Source organism: Antechinus flavipes, chromosome 3 (assembly GCF_016432865.1).
Source record: "Antechinus flavipes isolate AdamAnt ecotype Samford, QLD, Australia chromosome 3, AdamAnt_v2, whole genome shotgun sequence".
Lineage (NCBI taxonomy): Eukaryota > Metazoa > Chordata > Mammalia > Dasyuromorphia > Dasyuridae > Antechinus > Antechinus flavipes.
In genome coordinates, this window is record NC_067400.1 from 634,976,708 (window position 1) to 634,986,897 (window position 10,190).

The following is a 10,190-nucleotide window of genomic DNA, read 5'->3' on the forward strand; positions in this document are numbered from 1 at the left end:
AGTGAATTTTTACAAAGTGATGTCAGTCAGTTGCCTAATTTAGCATGGTACTTAGCAAATTCTCTAACTCACTAATGTATTTAAGTATTCATTGTAGTTCACAAGTATGGGAGATTCACAAAGTTAACTTTGTAACTTTGTGAATTCACACCTCCCTTAATCCCTCCCTCAGAGGAGGAGTCAAACTTTGGGAGATCATATATAAAGAAGCTATTAGCTTCAGGTTAGTCAGTTCAGAACATTGCTAGGAGTTGGAGAGGAGCACTCTGGAACAGACACAGAGGCACTCTGGAACAGATACGGAGCACTCTGGGAGCTACAGAAGCCCTCAAGCCCACTCTCGGAGGCGGAGTCAGATTCATTCCAACTTTCACCTTGGTGCTAGCTGGAGACCTTTGGAAGAAGAGAAGGCAAAGCTGTCAGAGGCAAAAGATTAGCAGCAAGAGCTCTTGGAACCAAGCAGAGAGAGATAGGTCTCTAAAAAAACTAATGGGGCTATTTTGAAGGAAGCAATAAAAGATCTGAACTTTTAACACCTGGCTGCATTTGGAGTGATTATTACTTTCAGCTGAAACTAAGGCTGCCTCCAGAAAACCTACCCAAGAAACCTGCTCCCAGAGAGAACCATCTTATATTATATAAGAGAAGAGAACACCATAAGAAGACCAAGAAACACTGGCTAGTTCCATTGCTGACTGTGCCCACCACTGAAAGAGCATGGCAGTTATGGCATTTGACTCATGGACATCAAAAATGGTTGGACCTCAAAACCCTCAGGAATCATTGGATTCTCTGAGACATGATAAGACTGTTGTAGGACTTCAAAATCTACTGGAATCATTGGATTCCCTAACACATAAAAAGACTGTTGCAGGACTTCAAAAACTTGCATAGGTCATTGAATTCCCTGACATGTGAAGCAATGGACAATAGATTGGTTTTGGACTATCTCTTGGCTGCTGAAGAAGGTGTATGTGTGACTGTTATTTACATACCCTCCTTCTAGGACTCCTGGAAATCTTTTACAATACCATGTTGATTTATATTGTTTGTTATACCACTACTTGCATGTACAATTCATGTTTGTTACACCACATGGAGCCTGCACTGATTGTGGGGGAGAGTCACCACTAATAGGTTGTGCGTTATTGCTATGTGCTTGTGTAATATCTCCCATGCTGATAGGTTTGTGCAATAAAGCTGAGTGGCAATAAAGCTGTCTTCTCTTTCCTGTTCCTCTGGGTCTTGACTTTTCTTAAGAACATGACTGGCCTTGTATGCATTGCCACTCAGTTACATGTGTAACTTCTCCTCTGCCTCTCCACCTGCCTCCTTTTTTATATCCTATAACTCTCAGTACCCCATATAAGCCTAAAGAACTATTGCCAAATTACAGCTGGGGAGGATCTCCTCAGATCTTTGTGCTCACTCTTGCACATTCATCACTGGTCAAGATATTCTCATGCATGACAGCAAACACTCTGAGGTTCTCAGCAATAGTCAACAAGCATAATCTCAGTTTGATAGAAAACAGGCCCTGAGTACAGCCACAATGAGATCTGGAAGTACCAACAGCAGTTCTGCCTGTACCCATTCTTATTCAATGCTGTTATCCATCAACCTGATAAGCTGACCCTGCACTAACCCAGCTTGGTATTTTCTCATTTTCTCAGGCTAAACTTCAACAAGATCCTTAACAATTCTTCTTATCCAGAAGGATAGAATAGACACAATCCTTAATGTGTATAACCCAAAGAGGTCATTCTCTAGGCAACTGAATAGGAGATGGAAGCCTAGACTAAAGAGTTCCCATAGTTTCCATCTGCTCATTCACTTTTCTCAAATCAGTTCACATCCTCCATTTTCCAGATTTCTTTTATAGAGCAAAATACAGGTGAATTCCAAGGACTTAGAGAAGGTTGTAAGTGTCCTTGGTCAAGTTGCTCCTCTACTATATCTAATAAAGCGATTTTCCGGGGTAAGGGCCACTGTTCCACCCACTGGTGTATCAATTTTCTATTGGATGGGAATAGATGTAAGGGCTGGCAGACATTCATCAGCAGCCCTGCCTGAAAAGCTGAAGTGCTCACTTGTAATCCCAACAAAATATCTCTTCTCTTTTGTCTTGTTTCTAGATGTAGGAAGGCAAAACTGTGCTGAAGATGCCCAGTGTGTCACTGTACCTCCAGGTCCTCTTTCTCCCATCCATGAAGGTGGACTTGAGGGAGCAAGATCAAAAAGCAGAGAATACCCCAAGAGCACATGCTTGGGCTTAAACAGAAGTGAAGGCAGGCTGAGAAACTGAGAAATGCCCTGACTCTCTTTTTTTTTAATTTAATAACTTTATATTGACAGAATCCATGCCAGGATAATTTTTTTACAGCATTATCCCTTGCACTCACTTCTGTTCTGATTTTTCTCCTCCCTCCCTCCACCTCCTCCCCCAGATGGTAAGCAGTCCTTTACATGTTAAATAGGTTACAGAATATCCTAGATACAATATATGTGTGCAGAACCAAACAGTTCTCTTACTGCACAGGGAGAATTGGATTCAGAAGGTATAAATAACCCGGGAAGAAAAGCAAAAATGCAAGCAGTTTATATTCATTTCCCAGTGTTCTTTCTTTGGGTGTAGCTGCTTCTGTCCATCCTTGATCAATTGAAACTGAATTAGCTCTCTTTATCGAAGAGGTCCACTTCCATCCGAATACATCCTCAAACAGTATTGTTGTTGAGGTATATAATGATCTCCTGGTTCTGCTCATTTCACTTAGCATCAGTTCATGTAAGTCTTGCCAGTCTTCTCTGTGATTCATCCTGCTGGTCATTCCTTACAGAACAATAATATTCCGTAACGTTCATATACCACAATTTAGTCAACCATTCTCCAATTGATGGGCATCCATTCATTTTCCAGCTTCTAGCCACTACAAACAAGACTGCCACAAACATTTTGCATACCCTGACTCTCAAACTTCTCAGCACAGACCTTATCTTATTTCTGGTCCAATTCCCCATGCTCCTCAAACTTCTCAGCCCAATAACAAACAATATAAATAAACAAAATACTATAAAAGACTACCTTAGTTCCTTCCCATGTGCTGTACCCTCCTTGGCTACAAACATAACCCCCTGCTTGTTTTTATCCTCATATTTCCTTGTTTGACACCCCATGCTAAAAGTTTTCTTTTTCTTTTTCTTGTATATTCCTAAGAGAAACAGTATGGAAGCTTTGGGGGAGACTTCTTCACTTGGGCCAAAGTAAGGGTGATAAGGTTCTGCAGCTGGAGGATTCTCTTACCAAATCCCTCTTCTAATACCAATGATCTTATTTGAAACTTACCAAAGAGGAAGATGGAAGCAAATTTCCCAATAATTTATCATTTATTATAAGGAGCATGTGACCTGATAATAAAGGATAGGCCTAATGATCTTGGCTCTGGCCACTATATGCCAACTTGAGGATACAAATCACTTTTGACCAACTAGCTGGTGAAGGTCAGTATGCAGAGAATTCAGAACAGATTTATTAATCCATAACAGTGTATGAGCAAATTTCTAAGGCTGCAATAAAAGCTTGGAGCTCTCTCCCTGGATAGAAAGATGGAAGTAAAGCCTTCACAAAAATAGAGCAAGATCCCAATGAACCTTTTGCTGATTTTGTGGGACATTTGCAAACAGCTATAATAAGAACCATTGGAGATAATGCTGCCACAGAAATAATGACTAGACATCTGGCTAAGGAAAATGCCAATGAGGTTTGCAAAAGAATTATATGGGGACTAGACAAAGATGCTCCTTTAGAGGAGATCATAAGACACTGTGCCACAGTAGGCACACCTACTTAATATGCTCAGACTATGATGAACATGGAAAGACAAGGTCCCTCTTGGCAAGGGATTTCTAGAGAAACTTGTAGATGTTTTCAGTGTGGAAAAGTTGGACATTTGAGAGCTCATTGTAGATATGAAGATAGAATGAGAAGACAGGGTGAGAGAATAAAACCCAAAACCCCACGCCAAAATGGAACCGAGACTTTCACTGGGCCTCTGAATGTAGATTGACCCAGAGAAATGAGAGGCAGGGCCCAGCTCCAAGGTATCAATCAAAAGATAAGTGGAGCATGATAGCAGCTGAGGTTACACCCAGAGAGTCTTTAGAAATTCAGGACTCTGATGTCATCAACCAACAGAAAAGCAATCAGGAATACAGTTGGGGAGAACACAGGCCTTTTAACCCAACAGGGCAGTGTCCAGTGCAAACAGCTCCAATGTAATTGCCAGATAATGAGGAGAAATCCCAAAAGTGGTAAATAGAAGGGAATTAGATAGGTTAACTGCTTGGGGAAGACGGTTTGCTTGTATTTCTACAGATGTAGAAGGAATCAGATGGGTGCCAATGAGCCGTATTCGCCTTGTCCATCAGGGAGAAACAGAAAAGTAAAAAAACTTCAAACCAAAGGAGAAGATTTAAGAAATATCTGACACAGAAAGAGCATGGCTGACAATGAAACTGTTAAAAGAACTTTAAAATTTTCATGAATCATTGGATTCCCTAACACAAGATTAGACTCTTTCAGTTCTTGAAAACCAGCACGAATCATTGGATTTCTTGAGATGAAAAATTGTTGATGAGACTATTGCAATACTTCAGAGCTTATAGGAATCATTGGATTCCTAGCACATGAACTAATGGACAATGAATTCCTTTTGGACTATTTCTAGGACTTATGGACATGTATAAATTCTCATGTTGATTCATATTATTTGTTACATTATTACTAGCCTGTGTTATATTACTATGTGCTTATGTAAATCATGTGTAATACCTCCCATATTGATGGATTTATGTATACCATGTATATATGTTTCAAGTGAGCCCCTTCAGAAACCTGCTAATCTGATTTGATTTCCTATTTCCTTTGGTGTTTTTAATCTCTCTTCCTGAGATGCCAAAGAGGGTGTGACCACTTTCTTTTTATGGTGTTTTCACTTCTTTTTTGAGCAGTCAGGGAAGGCATGATCACCTTCTTTTTGGGGTTCTCACCTCCTTGAGAATTCAGGGAGGTCATGACCACCTTATGTTCTAAAACAAAAGAAAGCAGGAGATGTTAGAATCCTAGTGTTAACTCAATGGAATTGATACAATGCTTATTGGTTCACACATTAGAGTGAATCCTGACAAGGTGATAAGTTGCTAATACTGATAGAAACAATGCTTATGTTTACACCTTTAGAGAGCCCATATAAGCAAGAAGCTCTTAGGGCCAGAGAGCACTCTGGGAGGAAACCCATAATCCCACTCTCAGATCCTACAATCCCACTCTTGCAGAAGGAGCATAAATAGAGCTTCAGTGAGCCAGTCAAGTTAGTTCAACTGAAAAGATTGAGAAGGAAGCATCAAGTCAGTTCAGCAGAAGCCCTCTCTAAGAGGCAAGACAGATTCATTCCAACTTTCACCTTAGTGCTGGCTGGAGACATTCGGAGTTGAGCTAGAGGAGTCAGATCCATTCCATTTTCCACCTTTGTGCTGACTGGAGGCAGAAGGAAGGGACAATCTGCAACAGCTTTTGGGACCAAGCAGAGAGATAGGCCTCTAAGCTAACCGGGGCCCAAGGAAAGAGATAAGAAACATTTGAATTTTTATCAACTGGCTGTATTTGGAGTGATTATTACTTGTAACTGAAACTAAGACTGCCTCCAGAAAACTCCCCAAAAAACCTGCTCCCAGAGAGAACCATTATATATTTTAAAGAAGAAAAACACCACAAATAGTGATTTGAAACACTTTCATATGAGTGGAAATAGTTTCAATTTCATCATCTGAAAATTGTCTGTTCATATCCTTTGACCATTTATCAATTGGAGAATGGTTTGATTTCTTATGAATTAGAGCCAATTTTCTATATATTTTGGAAGTGAGGCCTTTATCAGAACCTTTAACTGTAAAAATGTTTTCCCAGTTTGTTGCTTTCCTTCTAATTTTGTTTGTAGAAAGACTTTTAAATTTGATATAATCAAAATTTTATATTTTATGATCAATAATGCTCTCTAGTTCTTCTTTGGTCACAAATTCCTCCCTCCTCCACAAGTCTGAGAGGTAAACTATCCTATGTTCCTCTAAATTTATTTATAAGCATTGTTGGTGGAGTTGTGAACGAATCCAGCCATTCTGGAGAGCGATCTGGAATTATGCCCAAAAAGTTATCTAACTGTGCATCCCCTTTGATCCAGCAGTGTTAGTACTGGGCTTATACCCCAAAGAGATGCTAAAAAAAGGAAAGGGACCTGTATGTGCCAAAATGTTTGTGGCAGCCCTGTTTGTAATGGCTAAACTGGAAAATGAATGGATGCCCATCAATTGAAGAATGGTTGGGTAAATTGCAGCATATGAATGTCATGGAATATTATTGTTCTGTAAGAAATGACCAGTAGGATAAATAAAGAGGCTTGGAGAGATTTACATGAACTGATGCTAAATGAAATGAGCAGAACCAAGAGATCATTACATACTTCAACAACAATACTGTATGAGGATGTAATCTGATGGAAGTGGATTTCTTTGACAAAGAGAAGATCTAACTCAGTTTCAACTGATCAATGATGGACAGAAGCAGCTACACCCAAAGAAAAAACACTGGGAAATGTATGTAAACTGCTTGCATTTTTGTTTTTCTTCCCAGGTTATTTTTACCTTCTGAATCCAATTCTTCCTGTGCAACAAGAGAACTGTTCAGTTCTGCATACATATATTGTATCTAGGATATTCTGTGACCTATTTAACATGTACAGGACTGCTTGCCATCTGGGGGAGGGGGTGGAGGGAGAGAGGAAGGGGAAAAATCGGAACAGAAGTGAGTGCAAGGGATAATGTTGTAAAAAATTACCCAGGCATGGGTTATGTCAATAAAAAGTTATAATTATAAAAAAATTATAATCTCATTCTATGCCTAAATCATTGACCCATTTTGATCTTATGTTGGTGTACAGTGTTAAGTGTGCGTCTATGCCTAATTTCTGTCATACTAATTTCCAATTTTCCCAGCAGTTTTTGTCAAATAATGAATTCTTATCCCAAAAGTTGGGATCTTTGGGTTTGTCAAACACTAGATTGCGATAGTTATTGACTATTTTGTCCTGTGAACCTAACCTATTCTACTGATCAACTAATTTATTTCTTAGCCAATACCAAATGGTTTTGGTGACTGCTGCTTTATAATATAGTTTTAGATCAGGTACAGGTAGGCCACCTTCATTTGATTTTTTTTTCATTAATTCCCTTGAAATTCTCGACCTTTTGTTCTTCCATATGAATTTTGTGGTTAATTTTTCTAGGTCACTAAAATAGTTTCTTGGGAGTCTGATTGGTATAGCACTAAATAAATAGATTAGTTTAGGGAATATTGTTATCTTTATTATATTTGTTTAGCCCATCCAAGAGCACTTAATATTTTTCCAATGATTAAATCTGACTTTATTTGTGTGGAAAGTGTTTTGTAGTTTTGCTCACATAATTTCTGACTTTCTTTTGGTAGATAGATACCCCAATATTTTATGCTATCAACTGTTATTTTGAGTGGAATTTCTCTTTGTATCTCTTGCTATTATATTTTGTTGTGATGTATAAAAATGCTGAGGATTTATGGGAATTTATTTTGTATCCTGCAATTTTGCTAAAATTATGAATTATTTCTAATAGTTTTTTAGTAGAATCTCTGGGGTTCTCTAAGTATACCATCATATCATCTGCAAAGAGTGATAGTTTGGTTTCCTCTTTCTTGAATTTTATTGCTGAGGCTAGCATTTCTAATACAATATTGAATAATAATGGTGATAATGGGCAACCTTGCTTTACTCCAGATCTTACTGGGAAAGGTTCCAGTTTTTCCCCATTGCATATGATGCTTACTAACGGTTTTAAATATATGCTCCTGACTATTTTAAAGAAAAATCCATTTATTTCTATCCTCTCAAGTGTTTTTATCAGGAATGGATGTTGGATTTTATCAAATGCTTTTTCTGCATCTATTGAGATGATCATATGGTTTTTGTTAGTTTGATTATTGATATGGTCAATTATGCTAATAGTTTTCCTAATATTGAACCAGCCCTGCATTCCTAGTATAAATCCTACTTGGTCATAATGTATTATCCTGGAGATAATTTTCTGTAATCCTTTTGCTAATATTTTATTTAAGATTTTAGCATCAATATTCATTAGGGAGATTTGTCTATAATTTTCTTTCTCTGTTTTCAATCTACCTGGTTTCAGTATCAGTACCATGTCTGTGTCATAAAAGGAATTTGGTAGGACTTCTTCAATCCCTATTTTTCAAATGGTTTATATAGCATTGGAGTTAATTATTCTTTAAATGTTTGGTAGAATTCACATGTAAATCCATCTGCTCCTGGGGATTTTTTCTTAGGGAGTTGGTTAATAGCTTGTTCTATTTCTTTTTCTAAGATGGGACTGTTGAACCAATTTATTTCTTCCTCTGTTAATCTGGGCAAGCTATATTTTTGAAAATATTCTTCCATTTCATTTAAGTTATCGAATTTATTGGCATAAAGTTGTACAAAGTAACTCCTAATTATTGCTCTAATTTCCTCTTCATTAGTGGCAAGTTCTCCTTTTTCATTTTTAAGACTAATAATTTGATTTTCTTCTTTCCTTTTTCTAATCAAATGAACTAAAGGTTTATCTATTTTATTGGGGTTTTTTTTATGAAATCAACTCTTAGTTTTATTAATTAATTCAATAGTTTTTTTTCTTTCAATTTTATTAATCTCTCCTTTTATTTTTAGAATTTCAAGTTTAGTGTTTGACTGGGGGTTTTAAATTTGTTCCTTTCTAGCATTTTTAGTTGCAAACCCAATTCATTGACCTTCTCTTTCTGTATTTTATGCAAGTAGGCCTCTAGAGATATAAAATTTCCTCTTATTACCGCTTTGGCTGCATCCCATACATTTTGGTATGACGTCTCATTATTGTCATTTTCTTGGGTTAAGTTATTAATTATGTCTATGATTTGCTGTTTCACCCAATCATTCTTTAGTATGAGATTATTTAGTTTCCAATTATTTTTTGGTCTATTTTCCCCTGGCTTTTTATTGAATGTAATTTTCATTGCATCGTAGTCTGAAAAGGATGCATTTACTATTTCTGCCTTACTGCATTTGAATTTGAGGTTTTTATGTCCTAATATATGGTCAATTTTTGTATAGGTTCCAAGAACTGCGGAGAAGAAAGTGTACTCCTTTCTGCCTTTATTTAGTTTTCTCCAAAGATCTATCATATCTAACTTTTCTAGTATTCTGTTTACCTCTTTGACTTCTTATTTATTTTGTGATTTGATTTATCTAATTCTGAGAGTGCAAGGTTGAGGTCTCCCACTATTATGGTTTTGCTGTCTATTTCTTCTTGCAGCTCTCTTAATTTCTCTTTTAAGAATTTAGATGCTACACCACTTGGTGCATATATGTTTAATATTGATATTGCTTCATTATCTATGCTATCCTTTAGCAAGATATAGTGCCTTTCCTTATCTCTTTTAATTAGATCAATTTTTGCTTTTGTCTGATCTGAGATCAGAAAGACTGACCCTGCTTTTTTGACTTCACCTGAAGCATAGTAGATTCTGCTCCAACCTTTACCTTTACTCTGTATGTATCATCCTGCTTCAAGTGTGTTTCCTGTAAACAACATATTGTAGTATTCTGGCTTTCAATACAGTTGCTAACTTCTTCCTCTTTATGGGGGAGTTTACCCCATTAACACTTATGGTTAAAATTACCAATTCTGTATTACTTGCCATCTTGTTAACCCCTGCTTATGCTTTTCTCCTTTCCTTCCCCCTTTCCCCTCTCCCTAGTATTAAACTTGTGAGCACCACTTGCTTCTCACAGCCCTCCCTTTTTAGTATCCCTCCTCCCACTCCATCCTTTTCCTCACAATTTCTGTATTCCCTTCTGCTTAGCTTACTCCTTCCCTTTTCACTTTTCCCCTCCCACTTTTCAATGAAGTGGAAGAAGTTTCACCATAAATCCAATATGTCTAATATTTTTCTCTTTAAGCCAATGCTGATAAGAGTAAGATATACACTATGTTCATCCCCCTCAATTCTTTCTCTTAAATATAATAGGTTTTGTTTGTCTCTTTGTGAGATGTAGTAGCCACACTTTACCCTTTTT